The sequence below is a fragment of the Miniopterus natalensis genome, chromosome 9 (genome assembly GCF_054644295.1).
Source record: "Miniopterus natalensis isolate mMinNat1 chromosome 9, mMinNat1.hap1, whole genome shotgun sequence".
Classification (NCBI taxonomy): Eukaryota; Metazoa; Chordata; class Mammalia; order Chiroptera; family Miniopteridae; genus Miniopterus; species Miniopterus natalensis.
The window spans coordinates 62,558,657-62,578,849 of record NC_142089.1 but is presented as its reverse complement, the minus strand read 5'-3'; positions in this window follow the sequence as shown (position 1 = coordinate 62,578,849).

The window sequence follows — 20,193 nt, the reverse complement described above, 5'->3', positions numbered from 1 at the left end:
AAAGAATTAATAGCCAGTAAACCTTGCATTAGCCATTATTCTTTTTATTATAAATTTCTGAGTTCTTCTAAAAGTATTGAACAGATAAAGGCTACAGAGCTGAAGATTTAAGTGTTGTTTTTAAATTGTGTCTTTTTCATTGGCATGGAATTTAAATTACCCTTTGGGATTGAAACAGTTAATAGCTAGGTCTGCATGCATTTTCTGGTTATTGTTGATAGACTGTTGGAAGTGGACCTAGATTTGTTCAGGATATGAAGTAGGTATGATTCATCTGGTTATTTTGAAAGGGTTGTCTGCCCCAGTTCCGGGAGAAATGCATTTGTTTGCCTGCTCCACTAAGGATGAAGGCAGACATGAAGTGGACTGCATGACACCATGATTACTGGCCTTAGATAAGGAGCTCAACCTGCAGTGTCAACCTCAGGGCATCTAGGCCAAGGGGGGGGGGCATCTGGCAATACCAGGAAGCAAAGTCTTTGCTTAAAGTCAGTTTCAACCTGTACTCCTCTAGGTACATTCTTTTGTTGTTGTTTTGTTTTCCCAAATGAGTTTAATTTGACACACATTCTTGTGGGCAGTCCAATAACTGGTTATTTCAGTGTGTTCTGCGTGACTGCTGGTTAGGGGAGAGATACCATTCAAGGCCTATCTTGCAAGGTCGCCAGGGAGGAACCAGTGAACAGAAGGTGCATTAGGTTGTCAGGAAGATGGGAACTATGAGATGACGTACTCAATGATAAAGTGTAGAAAACATCCTGGTTTAGTGGCAACGACAAATTTATTGCAATTTGAATTGCTATTTGGATTTTTCACCCATCGTGAGCACTGATTTAGAGTCAGGAGCATTTTGCAGCATCAAGATTATCATCCTTATTAGCGCCTGCAGTCTGGGAAGCCTTCAATGTTCTTTCTATGCAGGTGACAATGCAGGAGAAATGAGACAGGGAACAAATTCCTGAAATATTTACACTAGAAGAAAGTGCTGGCTGCTTGCTCCTGTAAAAGACCAAAGTGATGCATCTAAGACATTTATATAAAAGTCACTTCTCTGATCATCATGAGGCATTTATTATATGTGATTCATTGCTGCATGGAACATTCATTTTTATTGGAAAGAACTTTAGTACAGAAATTATGACTAACTTAGTGGTTTACCTGTGCTGGGAGGAATGAGATAATTTTTATTAGCTGTGTTTAATGGAAGGCATCCCCCCCCCCCCCCCCAGGAATGTTCTGGAAGAGAGCTGCAACAACATACCAGGAAATCTAGGCAAAAAACCTAAACATTCTGTTTTATATTGTAAAAATATGATAATAAGCAATGGGCTTATTGATGTAACAATACTGTTTGTTGTACACACGCGCACACACACACACAACTCAATAAAATGAAACACAATGCAAACTTGGCGGAGATGTTAAGCAAAATATAAACCGGAAACTCATATTACTAAGTGATCAGACTTTATAAATAATAGGAACACACTTTATGGAACCAGAATATCCCCCATATTTGGGCAATAATTTAAAAAGCAGTTCATTTAAACACTTGAGGTAACTCTAGAATATTTATATCGCCAAAGTTGATTAAATAGAGCTGATGCTTCTACTGTTATAATCTAATTTTATAGAATTATGGATGTGAATGCTAAAAATAGCAACATCATAATAGTCTCTTCTGACCATAATGAGAAGTGTTTGTAATTCATATTAATATCCTTAAGTTATTCTATATTCAAGCAAAACGATTATTGTGGGATTCACTTTTGAAGATAACTAATTTATACTTTGACATTAGTTTCATTGCACAGGTTTTCTTGTACAAAATATTTAGTCACTGGGAAATTAGAAGTCCCAGAAGAAATTGTTTTCTTTTTTCATCTTTCATATTCTCTAGACAGTTTTCCACTCATGAAATATTTCAAAAGCATAAGAGAAAAGAAGAACTTTCTCTATAAATGAATTCTAGTGTTTCCAGTGAAATCTTTTAAACACACTTCAAAAATTTCCTTTTTCGTGGTGTGGATGTAGCCGGGCAATAGATTATGTAAGTAATCAACCTTACAATGGATAGGAATTGGATTATAAAAGTTTTTTATATTTACTTTGCAATTTTTTTTCTAGAATTCTTTGTTGCTACAGCACCATGGTTTTCTAGACCCTTAATATCTCTTAAAATTGCTGGAACCCTTATTCCATGTTTCTTGCTATGTAATGTGTCAGATTTTTGTGCCTTCTCAGGGGACTTAGGTTATCATGGTCTTCTTTGGTCTGAGCTCCTTTTTCTGCTGAGTTATTTTAGATTTTAGACTGTCCTTTGTTATGTTTTCCCTGCTCTGCATCATGTTGAGCCAGGTAGGGAATTTACTCTTTTCTGTTTAAGTTCCATAAAAATATATCAGTCCCAGAAGGAATTACCATATATAGAAGTCTTTACTGAATATTTTACAATGGCAGAGAGGCTTAATCAAAAACAGGGAAATATCTTAGAATGGAATGTTAAGAACACCTGGCCCAAAGATCCTTTGACCCTTTCTAAATATGTATAAACATCCTGTCTTCTCTCTTTTTTTCAATACCAGCATAGTCAAGATCTTTCTCTGTTGACTGTCTCTGTAATGTTTTTGTTTCAACTGCATTCATTTCTGTTCTTCTTTTCTTTTATTTTTTCATAGAGGGAACCAATTGTTCAGGCACCATTTGTGGTAAAGATTCTCTTTCCCTATTTAATTGTTTCGGTGCCTTGTTGAAAAACCAAATGACTGTGTAAGTATAGGTCTTTGTCTTGACTTTTAATTTTCTTCCATTGATCTGGTTGTCTATCTTTGCATTAATTCCACACTGTCTTGGTTACCATAGCTTTTGAGTAAGTCTTGAACTCATTCCTGTTTTACTTAAAGGCTAAAATTAATCAGTGCCCCCTCTTCCTCCTCCTGAACAAACCTTGTTAGAATGCTCAATTTCAATATTTTCTTCTAATATTTGATGTTATATGGTTTCCCCTTGGTTTTATCCCCCCCAAATAATAATTTTTTTGTTTGTTTGTTTTATTGTCAATACTTATTTACATTTCTCAAGGCATAACAATTGCTTTGCTTACTTTTGCTATTTGAGTTCTGCTCCTTTCATTAAGGGACATTTCCTAAATAAAAGTTGGTAAGTTGCAAACTGTCTAGGCCTTTGTAGGTCTGAAATACCTTTATGCTGCCTCATTCTTGAATAATAGTTAAACTGAGTATAGAATTCTGTTATTTTCCCTGAGCACTTTGATGATATTATATCTTTTTTTTTTTTTTTTGCCTATATTGTTGCTAATGAGAAGTTTGCTGTCCCTCTTATTGTCATTCCTTTTTATGTACGTATTTCTATCATTCCCTCTGGTTACTTTAATACTATTCAACCCCTATGCTGTGTCTGGATTTATTTTGAGGGCTTGATTCTTCAATCTGTTGATTTGTGTCTTTCGTCAAAACTAATTCTCAGGAATTGTAAGCATTTACCTATATAAATACGTAATTATATATAAAATATATTTATAGACTTAATATCATGTCCTTTATTGGCTGCCTTCTTCTGTTGGTATCACTTTTTTTGCTTTCTTGTCATTTCATGTGCTTCTTCAATAAACTGCTAGCTCTGGCATTTTTGTTTGAGAATCTGCTTCTGGGAAGACTCAGACTAAGGCATCCAAGCATAATTTTTAATTTTTTAAGTTCTATATGATTATTTTCCAATCTGCCTAATTTCCCCCTTACTGTTCTATTTGTTCATTATGGTTTCAGTTCCTTCTTTTATAGTGTTATTTTAGGCTGTCTCAATTTATAGTCTCTTTTTGTTTGTGAGCTCATGTTTAGAAAGGACTGTATTGTCTGTGAGAGTCCAGTGGGAGTGGTTTGTGAGCATCCCTAAAGAGTATACTTGTCACTAACCTATGTCACCACAATAAATTTAATTTAAAAAAAAGAGAGTGTTTGTGATTGCTTAGGCTACAGTCCCAGGGTCTTCATTGATTTGGTACCCATTTTATATTAAGTTCTCAGCTTGGAATTCCTGCATCATAGGAGTGTTATGGACTGAATGCTTGTGTCCCCCAAATTCGTACATTGAAATTCTAACCGCACCCCAATGTGATGGTATTTGGAGGTGGAGCCTTTTGGAAATATTTAAATTATGAGGGTGGGCCCTCATGAATTGCATTAGTGCCTTTATAAGAAGAGACATGAGGGCTTGCTTTCTCACCCTCTGTTCACTACACGAAGACTCAGGGAGAAGATGTCTATGAACCAGGAAGCGACTCTCATCAGACATCGAACTTACCAGTACCTTGAACTTGGATTTCCATCCTCCAGAACTGTGAGAAATGAAGGTTTGTTATTTGAGTCACCCAGTCTGGGGTAATTTTGTTATAGCATTGCAAAATGACTGAGACAATGGGTAATACAAATATGGATTCTTTATCCATACATGGTGCAGTCTTTGCATTTTGGTTTCTCATAAGACTTCATACACAGATCTATAGGCTGGCGAAAAATTTCTTTGGTGAGTCCCTTAGTAGGAGGGGGCGGTTTTTCTGGCTCCTCTTTCGTAGTATGAGCAGGTGGATACAGGGATCAGCTGTAACTGCAGTATTGCCTGGCAAGGATCACATCTGGGGTCATAGCACAAAGAAGCCCTGTGGACTAGGGCTTCATTTGGTGTCTGCTGTTTTTCTGAGTCTTTGTGTTTTTAGGTTATGTTTTTACTGCCCTGTTTGAAGTTTTTTCTCTCCGGCACTTAGGAGTTTCCCTTTATTCTTTTAAGTGTGTCTGAGTGCAATATTTCTATTGGTTTGTAATGGCGATGAGAAGGGCATCTAACATCAGCTTGGTCACCCAGCTTGCCATATTGTTGGAATTTTGAGATCCTCTATTTGAGAAACAGTTTGCCGTTGCAGTCACTGTGGAGTGATTTTCCTTGGAGCTTGTGCTTAGTGATTGTGTGATCCACTGAGCTGTGAAATGCTGTAGTGATTGTGGTTCCTCAGTGGTCTCTTCCATGCCATGCACACATAGAGGTATGGATTATAATGAATGGAGGGAAAAGAATATGTTTAAAATCTCAGAATTTTAATGGAACAATGGCATTTCACCTCTGATAAAGAGGAATTCCAGATTTACAAGTTAAAAGAAAAAATTGTGAAGATTTTGCAGGAGCAAGCAGAGCACAATGATAGATCTTTCCAAAAGGACTGTAGCTGATTAGTCTTTCTTTGTAGTTCCTGCAGGCAAAAATACAATGAAAGATAGGTTATATTTGACACACCCCTAACTGCACATTCACAGAGTTTCTTTATAAATGTAAAGATCATTTTTAAAAATTGCATGAACATCTTTTGTCTTGTATGAAACCACAAGCATACTGATTAATTCTTTGCAAGACTTTGTAAGCAAGTGTATTCACTGTCTTTAAGTCCATAAAATTTTAAGGTTCTATGTTCAATGTTGTATTTTCTACTGTCAGGTAAGCCCAGACATTTTCAATTGGTGAAATAATGACAATAGGTACTTAATATATTCTTCTGTTTATTCAAGTAATATATATTTTTTAAATAATGGTTTTCTAAAACATGTGTTGTAAAAGCTTAAAATTCACCTGTTTCCACCTTAGCCGATTTTGCTCAGTGATTAGAGCGTCAGCCTGCAGGTTCAGGAGGCAGCCAATTGATTTGTCTCTCACATCAATGCTTCTCTCTCTCTCTGAAAAGCAATGGAAAAAATATCCTCGAGTGAAGATAAATACCCCAAAAAACTCACTTGTTTCTTAATATACTTTATACCCATATTCTATATTATATGTGCTAAAATTATTTTTAATCAACAGCTTTTGTTGAAGCTGGTGTATCTAAATTATGACAATGTCATTATTACAGGTTGGGTCCCAGGAAGTCTTGTCAATAGTCTTCCATTATAAATTCCAGAGACTCAGAAATTGTTTCTCCTTAGAATATGGAAGATGTTTATCAGCCATATTGAAGTAAATCTTGAAAAACACCAACAAAGAGCGTAAAACAATATTAAATGTTAATAAATACTACCACTTCCTAGAATGGGGTAGTTGCAATGTCAAGTCTGAAGATAGAGGCTCAGAAGGATGTAGGAGTGGTACCTGATTGGAGTATCTCAGATCAGTTCTGAATTTTCTAATCCACCCATCCATTCCTCTAACTTTTCTACATCTTCCATCTCACAGATTGCAGTCTAGGCTCAAAGTTCAACTACCCATTTCACAGAAAAGAAAAAGATTGAATAACATGCTGTTGATTTATACTTTAGAATGATCTCAGTATAGATGTGGAAAACTAGATGAGAATTTGAGTGAACTATGTCTGGGTTTGAATTCTAGTTTTGTTCCTTACTAGTCTATGAGCTTGAGCAACTTTAGCCTCTCCAAGAAGTGGACATGATTGCTAATGACAGCTTTTCTGGGTTAATATAAGGATTAAATTAAATCACGAATGTTAAGACATCACAATTATCTGCTATATAATAAGATCAAAGCAAATGCTTTTTCTAAAAAAAAATTGATTTTAGAAAGAGGAAGGAGAGAGAGAGAGAGAAAAGGAAGGAAGGGAGGGAGGGAGGAAGGGAGGAAGGGAAAAAAGAAAGAAAGAAAGAAGAAAAGAAAGAAAGAAAGAGAGAGAGAGAGAGAGAGAGAGAGAGAGAGAGAGAGAGAGAGAGAGAGAAAGAAAGAAAGAAAGAAAGAAAGAAAGAAAGAAAGAAAGAAAGAAAGAAAGAAAGAAAGAAAGAAAGAAAGAAAGAAAGAAAGAAAGAAAGAAAGAAAGGAAGAAAGACCAGTTGCCTACCAGGGATCAATCAAGCCTGAAACCTGGGTATGTGGCTTGACTGGAAATGGAACCCGCCCCTTTTTTGGTGCACAGGACAACACTCCAGCCAACTGCACCATACTTGCCAGGGCACAGTAAACACTTTTCTTCCCTCGTTTGTACATCATCATTCCTAGCTTTTGTATACATTTAGCTATTACTATGAAATCTGTCCAAAAGAAAATTTTTATTCTGAATTTGTTTCACTAAACATTTAATAGGTAACTGCTATCTGTCAGCCCATGCTGCCCAAGAGTAAATAATGCAGGACTAGACTGTGCCTGAAATTGATTCGTCTCTGTTTACTGTATTAGCCTTTATAAATGAACTTGTGTTTCAAGTAGGTTTGTATTGATTACTCACAGTGTTCACTTTGTCTCCCATGTGACCCAGGGTGGACATATGTACTTCAGAGTGGACAGGACCAAAGTCAAAGCAGAGTCTCACTATGGAGGGAGCAAGGCCAGTGCCTCCTGGGGTGCTGGTAGCCAAGGCCATGAGATTAGCTAGTGTACCAGCCGACATACTAACGGGCCAAGCGAAGGACTGAATTCTGATGCTACGTTCTCACTTGTGTTCAAAACAGCAAAGCAAGCAAAGAACATATTTACATTGAGATAGTAAAAAAATTTAGTAGCATAGGACAAAAATAACCCATTACCTGGATGAAAAACAACTTTTCAAGGAAGGGAAAATGAGACGTCTACACGGAAGGAATTTTAACCCTATGTGTGATGGGTAAAAATATCATGTGTGGCCGAAGACCAACAGATGGAAACTTCTATGGGAGTTATTATTTAATGGGTAAAGATGAACCAGCTCTGGAAATGAGTTGCTCTGATGGTTGCACAACATTATGACTCTCTCTAATGACACTGAATTTTGTGCACTTAAAAAGGGTTAAAATGGTAAAAAATGTGTTATGTCTCTTTTGTCACATTAATACATGCATACATACATACATATAAACAATGAAAATATAGTAACCCCCAAAAAGTGGAAGTTGTCTGGTTGTCTCTAGGGCTTCTGTAGGAAACCATTCCACTTCCTTGCTTCTCTGGCTAAAATGCGAAGGCACTGCACTTCCTACTTTGTTTTTTTTTTAACTGGTGAACCTGCACGTAGATGTATATTTATGCTTCCTGCGGCCTTCTCTAGCTAAGCGGAGTCAGGAGCTTTGTATAGAAAGTATTATTTATGTAGAGATGCTAATGACGTGTTTTCTGACTCAAAGCCATTTTCTAATAATCATACACCACTTCATATTTCTCAATGTGCTTCTATATTTATTATCTCAATTGATCTGTAGAGCCCGGAAAGCATTACCTTTGTTTTACAGGTTTGATAAAATGGAAATGCATAGAGATTAAGGCCTCACTATAGTCTTAACATCTTCGGCAGGATTAGAACCTGGGAGTCCTGGGTAATGAATTAACATTTTTTTAGACACAGAACAATTGGACTTTCATTTTACAGGTACCTGTGAAGAGTGGAGAGAACGATGGTCAATCACATCAATGTTTGCTTTTTCTGGAAGTCAGTGATAATAAGCATGACCAACACCAAGATAATTGAAATTTTTACTTTCTAGACAAAGGTTTTGGGCTTATATAGTCATACCCTGAATATAAAAAGAATTTAATACAAATGTTGGATCAAAATAATTTCAAACAAGGTCATACTTATCGTTATAGCTAGAAAATGCAAAAGAATAATCTGTAAAGCTACGTATCATGGGGTTAATCAGTCTTAAGGCATCTTTACTGAAACTTACCACTTAATCAGATCATTCATCTTGCATATTTGTAAAACCAGACAGGAAATTAATTAGGCCCTGATTCATGTGCTATGTTATATATAAGTGCAAGAGATGAAACTGTATTTTTTTTAAAAAAAAAAGTCTTTGGCCCGGCCGGGTGTGGCTCAGCAGTTGAGCGTCGACATAGGATCCAGGTGATTAGGGTTCGATTCCCGGTCAGGGCACATGCCCGGGTTGCGGGCTCGATCCCCAGTTGGGGGCATGCAGGAGGCAGCCGATCAATGACTCTCTCATCATTGATGTTTCTATTTCTCTCTCTTCCTCTCCCTTCCTCTCTCTGAAATCAATAAAGATATATTTAAAAAAAAAAAAAAAAGAAAATAAAAGTAATTAGATAATGAATGATATCAAAGTAGAGGGAGACTTTTAATTTCCTTTCTCAGGCTCTCACCAGACTTATTAATCCCTTTATGAAATCAGTGACTTAGTTGAAAGTGCAGAATTCGTGATTGGTAGATCTATCACATTAGATATGTGTCCTTTCACTCCTAATCTTGACAGATTGGAGGGATGAGATAATTCTAGTAAGATACAGTTATCTTTGATAAGGTGAGATGAAATAAGGTCATATGTATTTGATGTAGTAGGAGGGAAAATACTGTCCTGATATTTTTCCAGCCTTTTTCTATCATCCTTCTAATTAAACAAACATTGAGTGCCTATTGTGTGCTAGGCACTAGAAATGCAGTGATAAGTGAGGTACAGGAACTAGTAGGAAAGACATGTGTAAACACCGCCAAGCAGTAGGTGTTGGAATAGAGATGTGACTTAGGTATGAAGCACGGGGATTGTTCAGTTCCTTACATGTTGAAGATCAGGGAAGGGTCCAATGAGAACAGAACCCAGGTTAAAGACAGATCTTTAGTAGTCCAAGGCCTTGGGGAGGGTCAGAGGGTAAGAGTAATTTAGACAGAGAAGGACACGGGAGAGGCATATTCAGGGAGCTACAAGTTTGTTAGTATGAATGGAGATGTTTACGTGTGGAGAGGAGCGATGGTAGGAAATGGTGTGAAGGAAGCAGATAAAGCTAGATCACAGAGGAAACTGAGGTAGGACTCTGGAAATGGAGGCAGCCATTAATTAGTTTGTTTTTTTTAAGGAAAGTAATAATGTGATCAGATGGCATTTTTATAAAGGTCACTCTGGGAACAGTGCTTCAAATGATTTGGACGTGATGATGCTGGGTGGTACTGGAGGGGCGGACCATTATTGGAGACTGGATTAGTCTGCTCAGGCCATCATAACAAAATAACACAGACTGAGTGGCTTAAACAACAGAACATTTATTTTCTCACAGTCTGGAGGCAAACAAGTTTTGGACCAAGGTATTGACCAATTCCATTCTGCATAAGGATTCTCTTACTGGCTTGCAGATGGCTACCTTCCCGTTGCGTCCTCATATAGCCTTTCCTCTGTGTACAGGTGGAGAGAGTGAATGCTTTCTGAAGTCTCTTCTTACAAGGACACTAATCCTATCAGATCAGGGCCCCACCCTTATGACCTCATTCAATCTTAATTACTTCCTTAGTGGTCCCATCTCCAAATACAGCCATTCTAGAGGATGGGGCTTCAACATTTGAATTTTGGGGAGATGCAAATTAGTCCATAACAAATTATTACAGTTGTTCAGTTAAAAGATGATGAGAGCATGAATTGAGTGGTAGCCATGGGGCAGGAGGGGAAGGATGTTACAGATGCTAAGAAAATAAAATGGACAGTTCTTTGTGACTGTTTAGGTGTGAAGTGAGGGAAGAAGGGGAAAGTTTGGGTAACTCTCACATATTTTTTAAAATACATTTTTTATTGATTTTTAGAAAGAGAGGAAGGGAGAGGGAGAGAGAGAAAAACATCGATGGGATTTGAGAGTGAAATATCAATCATTGATTGGCTGCCTCCTGCACGGCTCCCCATTGGGGATGGAGCCGGCAACTCAGGCATGTGCCCTGACTGGGAATCCAACTGGCAACCCACCAGTCACAGTTCGATGCCCAACCAACTGAGCCACACCAGCCAGGGCACTCCCACATATTTTTTTGTCATTCCCTTTACCAGTGTATTAGTCAGGGTTCTCCAGAGAAACAGAATGTATTGGTCTAATATACTATTGGTTCTGTTCTCTGGAGAACCCTGACATATATATATGTCATGGGACTTCTCAGCCTCCATAATCACATGAGTCAGCTGGGAAGTCCCACCATCTGCCAGCTGCAAGCTGGAGATCCAAGAATGCCAGTTGTGTAATTCAGCTGAATCCAAAGTCCTGAGAACCAGGAGAACTGATGTCTAAGGGCAGGAGTAGATGGATGTCCCAGCTCAGCAGAGAGCAAATTCATCCCTCCCCTGCCTTTTTGATCTCCTTTGGCCCTCAACGTGTTGGACGATGCCCACCCACATTAGTGAGGGCCATCTTCTTTACTCAGCCTACCCATTCAAATGCCAGTAAGTTCCAGAAACATTCACAAACACCCAGGAATAATGTTTTACCAGCTGTATCTGGGTGTCCCTTTGCCCAGTCAAGTTGATACAAAATTAACCATCACAACTGATTAGATAGCAGTACTGCTAATGAGAATAAGGATTGTGAGATTCTGATTTTGAGAAAAAGTTGGTAAAATTAGTTTAAGATGTTAAGTGTGAAGTATCTGGGGGACTTGTGGGCATCAAATGTCCAGTGAGCAGTTGGATTTATTGGTGTTTGGTTCAAGTAAGAATAACCTGGGCCGGAGGTACGGGGGTGGGGTCATCAACACTCAGAGCCGTAGTGACAGGGTCAGCCTGGACAGGCAGGCGCAGAACAGGAGGGGAGGGCCAAGGATTGATTTGTGTAAAGAAACTGGGCATGGAGACAGCCAAACAAACGAACAAAGATCCCAAAACAACCATAATAAATACCCTTGCTAAATGTCTTATTATTTCATTTCAAATTTAGGAGGAAAAAATAGAAATGCTTTTGATTTAATAATTTCCCACATCAGACTCTCACCCTTATTCTTAGTAATGTTGTATGGGCACATCCCCACCTTTATTGCTGACCCAAAGTGATTTTTTGCTAATAAGAGAGAATCTTCTGGAAGGTGCTGTAATGAGTAAAGGATTGTACTTAGCTGTAAATTTAACTTCTGTAACTCCAGCTGGGGAATGAAGTCATTTATTACAGGGAGAAATTGCTGGCTCTGAAGGAGAAGACAAATGGTTGCCTCTCTGCCCTAGTTTAAATCGGACCACGGCTCCTGCACAGTTCCTTCAAGGCGAGGGTCTGCTGTGCAGAGGCTACTGCAGGCATTTATGAGGCCTGCGGTGTTCTGGGCTGTTAGGGGGTCATGTGGTTCCTCTTACAGGTGGGAAAGGCTGGTGTAAGAGCTCCTGCTGTGCAATCAAGGGATCAGTCTCTAGCCCTTTTCACGAGGGCCGAGCTTGCCAGCAAATGAAAAGCATATTAAATAAATAATGAGAGAAGAAATGCTACAAAAGTGAAGGAGCTCTGTGAGCGAACACACGCTGAAATGAAAAATGGTCAACACTGAGCGTGTAGAGCCTAGCCTCCCAGAGCAGGTGACGACCCACGCAAAGAACAAGTGGGCTTACTCCAAATGACCGTAAAGAAAGTGTAATCAGAGGTGCTGTTGATACGCAGGCCAATAAAGCAGAAAGCCTGGGAGAGAAAGCAGGTGAGTGGGGGAAAGGCCACCTTGTTTATCTCTTAGGTTTTTTAATTGTATTTATTAGTGATAGGCTTTCTGGATTAAGTCAAGACTATAATTAAAATGTCTCTCTGAGCCCTGGCCGGTGGGTCAGTTGGTTGGAGCGCTGTCCCTTACACCAAAAGGCTGTGGGTTTGATTCTGGTCAAGGCACATACCTAGCTTGCGGGTTTAATCCCCAGTCCGGGCTCGGAGGGCAGAGGCAACTGATTGATGTGGCTCTCTCATCTCAGTGTCTCTCTCCCCCCCTTCCTCTCTCTCTAAAGTCAATAGACATGTCCTTGGGTTAGGATGAAAAAAATGTTTCTCAGAGGAACTTCTATGACTGGGATGGCCTTGATTTTTTTTTTTTTTTTTTTTTTAGCCTAGAGGAGAAAGTCTAATAATACCCTTCTCCACAAAGCAAAATCTTCATCAGTTCTATTCTTGTTTAAGGCTGTTATCTCAAGTATTTCCACAGGAAATAAAGAGCAATGGCACACTTACATGAACTTGGAGTGTTAAAATATTGCAGAATTGAAAGAAAACAGGTAAGACCATTTTCATTAAATTATGCTGCCTTTGGGTTAAAGATTTTTATCTAAGTTAGATATGAGGAATAAATGTTATGAAATAGAAAATGAGAAATTAAAACCCAAAATTATGCCATTTAACACAGAACAGAATCTGATTTTTCCCCTCTTGAAGTTGAAGATACGGCTGTTGCATAATCATGTGTGCCGGGAGGACTGCTTTATACTTAGGCTAATCATCCAAGAACTTACAGGTTGTAATCAGAAGTTGTGAGGCACATTTTACTAAAAAAAGTACATGCATCTAATTAATACAGAAGGTTTCCGAGAGAGCTCTAATGGGTGGAAGCCTGACTCTGCAGGGAAGGCTACATTGTAATAACACAAATGGAGGCTGTTTGGAAGATAGGAACCGGGTGAGCAAAAGCAGAATGTGCGAAGGCCGGGAGGGAGTGGAGGGGAAGGGAGTAAACCTCAGCAGAGGGAAGTGTTTAAATCTGTTTTTAAAAGAGATGCTGTTTTCGAATCTTCTAGAATAACGACATGGAAATGATCTTTTGTTCAGATGGGAAGAAAGGACATAAGAAATGTATTAAGAAATGCAAGCAAAGGCTGCTGGGTTGTCTGGGAGGGATAAGGTGGAATTTAGTGAGATGTCTCCTTCACTAGCACAGAGAAGTGCTGCATGTGACATGTGACAATTCAGTGACATGACAGATTTATACCACTATGTCCCTAAATGTAAGGTATTTCCCCCAAAAGTATCCTCAGCAAAGGAGTTTGCCTTGCACAGAAGTCCTTATGATACAATCTTTCGATTACTTTTTGAACAACAAACTATAGGGAAGCCACACTTGCCTCAATTTTTGGGCCTCAAGCTAGTTTCAAATGCTTATAGAAGTCACCTGACAAACTAGAAATAAAAGGGGCTACAAATATTTTATAGACTTTTTAAAAAGAATTTATTTCCTAGGAATATGATTTCATAATCATAAAGTTTTGCTGTCTTTGTAAACACATATTCTAAAGGTAAAGCAAGTGTGGTGTTGTGAGTAGCTCAACTACACCGCTGTAGGAAGAATGAATACTTTTAATGTTATGTGAATGACTATTTGTGGGTTGAGATAAAGTTTCCAATGTCAGTATCATGGTGCTCAGGAAGAACTGTGTTTTATTTTGTTTTTGTGTTTTTTTAATCATCACCCGAGGATATTTTTTCCATTGCTTTTCAGAAAGGGGGGGGGGGGGGGGACCTTGATGTGAGAGAGACACATGCCCCGACTGGGACTGAACCTGCAGCCAAAGTACATGCCCCTGGTTGAAATCGAACCTGGGACCCTTCAGTCCATGGGCCGATGCCCTAACCACCGAGCAAAACTGTTTAGGGCACGAGCTGTGTTTTAAACAACTTAAATAGAAATAAAGATAATGGGCTCTGATAAAAGGAGATAAATGAGTATATTGGCTATGGTGATGACAAAGATGTATGTGAAAACAAAATTGTTTCATAAACTGAATGGCAAAAAAAGAGAAATATTTCTAAGTTATTCTTTCTAAATTTATTAATGTGACTAAAATATGTAACCACATTAAATAAGCAGACATATGAACTAAAGGTGTGTCTATTCAAGTTGTCAAAAAACTTTTTAAACAATCTTCTTATTGGGAAAATGGAGGATTACCTTATATTATTCAGTCACATAGAGTATATAGGGCAGAGGGAGTTCCTCAAACTCCACTGTAGCATGGATAAAACACCATGCATTGGACTGAATACATTAGATTCCTTGCTCTTCCTGAACCTTCTATGGTCTACCATGGCCTATATATACTGACATAAAGACTGAAGCACTGTTGATTAGGAAACTTAGTTTCTGGAATAACTTCTATAGCACAACAGTTATCTCTTAGGAGTTTTGGTAGCTTTTATTTTCAGTGCCCAACATCTTTATGGAAAATTATTTCCTGAAGTTCCAATCCTTGTTTAAATTATTATTTTTAATTTTTAAAATTTATTTTAGAAAGTGAGGAACGGGGGGAGAGAGCAAGAGAGAGATTGATTAGTTGTTCTACTTGTTTATGCATTTACTGGTTGATTCTTGTATGTGCCCTGACTGGTGATTGAACCCACAACCTTGGCACAACCTTAGCAGATGGGGACGATGCTCTAACCAACTGAGCTACCAGGCGAGGGCCTGAAATTCCAATTCTTTGTAACTGAGAATCAAAATAAAACTTACCGCCCAGCCAGGCGTGGCTCAGCGGTTGAGCACTGACCTAGAACCCAGGAGATAGTGGTTCAATTCCTGGTCAGGGCACATGCCCGGGGTGTGGGCTTGATCCGCAGTCGGGGGCGTGCAGGAGGCAGCTGATCAATGACTCTCTCATCACTGATGTTTTTGTCTCTCTCCCTTTCCCTTCCTCTCTCTGAAATCAATAAAGACATATTTAAAAAAAAAACTTTCCATCTACTATTTTACTATTTTAACTATCTTTACACCTACTAGATATAACAAGCACTCAATACATGCTTGTTGTTTTTATTATCTTCAGGCTTATGTGCTAAACACTTCACATGTCTGATGACGTTTTATCCACACAATCCCGTGATGTAGGTAGTGTTACATTCTCTACAGGTGGTAACGGAAGTAAAAAACGTGAAGTGACTTGATCACAGTCACACAGCTAGTGAGTGGCAGAGCCAGGTGATACCAAGCTGATGATTCCGAAATTCATGTTCTTCATACAAAGATTCCACTCCCTCCTGAAAGTATAGCGACAGGCATTGAGTCTAAGGAGGGACACTTAGTCCAACCTGTGGATTCTGGAGGCGCTTCCTACTAAACGTGATGTTGTAGAAGGATCTGAAAGGTGAGTACAAGTTAGAAACAGGAAAAGGTGGGACAAATGTTTTCAGAGAGAACAGCATGCGTAAAAGCCCACGAGTCTAAGGCAGCATTGCTACCAGCAGTTCAGTGTTGTCAGAGTATAGAGTGTGAGTCAGATTGATGGGAAATACAGATTGAGAGGGAGGAGGGGAGACTTTATGTAGTTAGAGGACCCTATATGCTAGGTTATGGAGAGTGAATTTCATCCTAGGAAATGGAAAAAATTAGAAACAATAACAGTAGCAATAAGAGTAAAAAGAAAACCAATAATCTGTAGGGCTTAGAAATACAGGATTTCAATTTTTCAGATATCTTTTGGATATCAAAAAGATGAGTTGTTAACTATACTTAACATTTTTGCAATACATTGATTATTGCTTGTATATTAAGGGGGAAAAACCCACTTCAAAACAAGCAAGTTTCCTTAGTTTCTGACCGGAGAAATTATTAGGGAAACTATAAAGTATTTGAAATTGAATGGTAGCCATTAACCCCCTAGATTATGGACTTTATTTTGTATCTCATTTAATCCCCATACAAATCCTGTGAAGTAGGTGATGACTTCTCAGTATTATTAGGCAAGTAAAACCAGTACAAAACTCTACCAAAGCTGAGGTGTGTTTTGCACAGAAATCTAGTTTAAAATGTAGTATGATACAACAAACAAGGCTTGGTGAAGACGTGAAGAAAAGGGAACCCTTGTGCGTTGCTGGTAGGGTTGCAAATTGGTGCAGCCACTGTGGAAAACAGTGTGGAGTTTACCCAAAAAATTAAAAATAGAGCTAGCTTATGACCTTGCAATTCCACTTCTGGGTATTTACTTGAAGAAATTCAAACCACTAATTCAAAAAGACATATGGACCCTTATGTTTATTGCAGTGTTATTTACAATGGCCAAGATATGGAAGCAAATCAAGTGTTCATCAATAGACAATTGGATTAAGAAGAGGTCGTGCAGCCCTGGCCTGGTGGCTCAGTTGGTTGGAGCATCATCCTGTACACCAAAAGGCTGCAGGTTTGATTCCCAGTCAGGGCACATACCTAAGTTTTGGGTTTGATTCTCGGTCGGGAAGTGGATGGGAGGCAACTGATCAATGTTTCTCTCTCTTTCTCTCTCTCGATCTCCCTCCCCCTCTCTCCAAAAATCAGTGAACATGCTCTTGGGTAAGGATTTTAAAAAATGTGGTACATATGTTCAATGGAATATTACTCAGTCATAAAAAAGAATGAAATCTTACCATTTGCGACAACATGGATGGGCCTAGAGGATATTATGCTAAGTGAAATAAGTCAGAGAAATACAAATACCATATGATTTCACTTATAGGTGGAATCAAAAGAACAAAATAAGTGAACAAACAAAACAGAAACAGACTCATAGGTAGAGAACAAACTGATGATGGGGGTTTGGGAGGCTGGGTGAAAAATGTGAAGGGATGAATGAGTACAAATTAGTAGATGCAAAATAGTCATGGGCATGTAAAGTACAGAATAGGGAATATAGTCAATAATATTGTAATAACTATGTATAGTGCCAGGTGGGTACTAGACTTGTTGGGAGAATCACTTTGTAAATTGTGTAAACATCTAACCACTATGGTGTACACCTGAAAGTAATATAAAATAATACTGGATGTCAACTATAATTTTTAAAAAAGTAGTGTAATGAAAACTCATTGAGCTTAAGGTGCTGGTTGAAAGAGGCCCTGAAACTTGGCAAGCCAATGACAAAGACTGGGAAGAGTTAACTCTGCGGGCAGATGCAGATATAAACATGAAGTATGTCAGACTCCACAAAATCCTATCCCCTTCTTAATAATTTGTTGGTAGACTTTTTGTTTTTAAATAAGAAGATAAACTAATCTTTCTTAAAGAAAACAATTTACCCAACACAGTACCATTCAACTTGAAGTCCAGCTAGAAAACACAGTGGGACGTTCACATGCACTACTTCATAAACTTGCCAAGATCTAAAACCCATAAGGAAACCAGAGCTATAGATGTGCAAAGATAAATGACTGAGAGTACCTGAACAAGTGAGGACCAGCCAGATTAGACTGGGATTACAAACAACCCCCAAATCTCAGTGGCATATGACAAGAAAGGGTTATTTTTTGCTTGCACTAACTGACCGCTGAGGTTTGGCTGGGGGGCTCATTCTAGTACCCAGACCAAATCAGCAACCCTTTCCAGCCCTGCAGCAGATGGGAAGGCAGCACCCGAAAGCACACACTGGCTCTTAAAGCTGCCACATGGAAGAGACATGTAATTTCTGCTCGCGTTTCATTGGCCAGAACAAATCCCATGGCCACATCAGATTCAAGGGGAGCAGGGAATTGCATTCCGACCGCGAACCCGGCGGGAGAGCGACAATAATTTGGTGAACAACATGACCGACCACGGCAGAGAGATCTTAAGAAAAAGAGCAGTGAGAGCAGCCTCAGAAAGGGAAGTTCCGGAGCGAGGGGTGGCATTGGGGCTTATAATTATGCGAACTCTCGATGACTCATTCATAATGGTGACTAAGAGGAGAATGAAATTTAATATATATAATTTCATTTAAAAAGTATCGCAGTAGTAGGTCAAACTCCTGTGAGAAGTTTGGTGAAAAGCAGCCTAGGATCTCTCACTGGAAACTGAGTAGGTCACACTGAGACTTTGCAGGGGGTGTGTTGTTTACACTCCTCCATTCTCATTGGAAGCACAATCAAAGCCCATTAGCTACTTGTAACTCATTTTGGGTGATTCTAATAGTATTTCCAGTTCCGCTGCTTTCTGCTGGCATTGGACTTAAGGAACTTCTTTTGTTATGAATTTATGTACAGTAATGTCACACATGAGATACAATTTTACACGTTGTTGCTTCTATACCGTATTCAGTAAAAGATCTAATTTTAAACTATCTCAAACAAAATGAACTAGATAACGCAAACATTTTTTGTTACTGAAATAACCTCTTTTCTAGGGAAAATCTAATCTCGTAACTACATTCTCCAAATAGAACAGATTCCTCCCTTTAGAAAGCACATATATACGAGAGGTTTCTCAGGTTGAGTTTCCCCAGAAGCTGGTCCTGAGACCAGGAATGGAGAGCAAGTACTGCAGTCTGGAAGGACAGAGAGACAGGTAAGGAAAAGGCCAGCACAGGGTTCCTTAAAGAGCAGGTGACTGTTGTAGGCAACTGAGGCTCTAAGTTGGGGGACCTCTGGGAGAGAGTGTAGAATGCAACTTAATACAAGCATATTTGCTGTACTGTAGGTTCAGTTCAGTTAACCTTCTTGCTGGTGGAGGGTCTTGCCTTCAGTTTGTAAACAGACAGACAAAAAAGCAACACCTGTGAAGTGCAATATACTGAGCTATGCCTGTATAGTCCTACCTCCGGGTGGGGAAGCTGGGGTAATTTTAAACCCACTCCCCTCTGATTCCTTGAGGGCTGCTCTGAGGGCCCTCCAGCCCGCACCCCTGAACTGGTAAAGTGGGGTCTGGCAGCCAGAAGAAGCCCTTGAACAGAGAAGCAGAGAGGGGAGAGACTTGCAGGTAGATGCCATGGTTGGCCAGTAGGAATGACAGAGGGTGGAGCCCCAAGTGAGGCTCCAGCATTGTCAGTGCAGAGGATACTTGGGTTTCTAAGCCCATTTTCTCTGATACATCCATCTTTAAGCCTAGGTGTTAACTTTTTAAGAAATATTTAAAATGTGCTGGCATCTGAGAAAAGATAGCATCTTTTTTTTTTTTTTTTAAAGTAGCAGTGGCTAGGTCATACACAGAATGGCCCAAGAGTGGAGATGGGGGAGCTCTGACCAGTTAAAGACCAAGATTCCTGGGAGGAATGACTTTGTCCACAAGCAGGCTGGGAAAGGGAGATGCCTCAGGCAGCTGACAGGTGTGTTGCAGGAAGCAGGGAGAAAGCCTTCAAGCCACGTGGACTTTCCACCTAGCAAGGGGGCCTGACCCCTCATTCCCTGAGAAAAGAGAGACAAGCAGTAGATATTGCCAAAGGTTTGATCATGTTTTAAGATTTAATCAGTGCCCTAAAACAGGAAGTGGAGTATTGCGTATTATGTAGAAGTTAGCGACTTTTAGTTGATTTGCCCTAAACTCGAGTATTTGCCAGAGGCAGACTAGAATGGTCTACTTTTCACTATTTTCCAAGCAGATGCCTGAGGATAGGGGAAAGGAAGGTTTTGTTGGGGGGAGGGTACAGTTCTCCTAAAAAGAGAATTCTGGAAGTCATCATAATTAAACAAAGAGGAAAGTGTGCCAGACGAGAGCGGGTGGGGGCTGTTTTCGCTGTGTGGCTGGTTGTGGTGCGTTTCCAGATCCCTAACCTAAGACGAGGCTTTCTGGGCTGCCAGGAGGCGAGGAGCTGCCCAGGACACCCGGGGCTCCAGGAGGAACCGCGCAGGTGC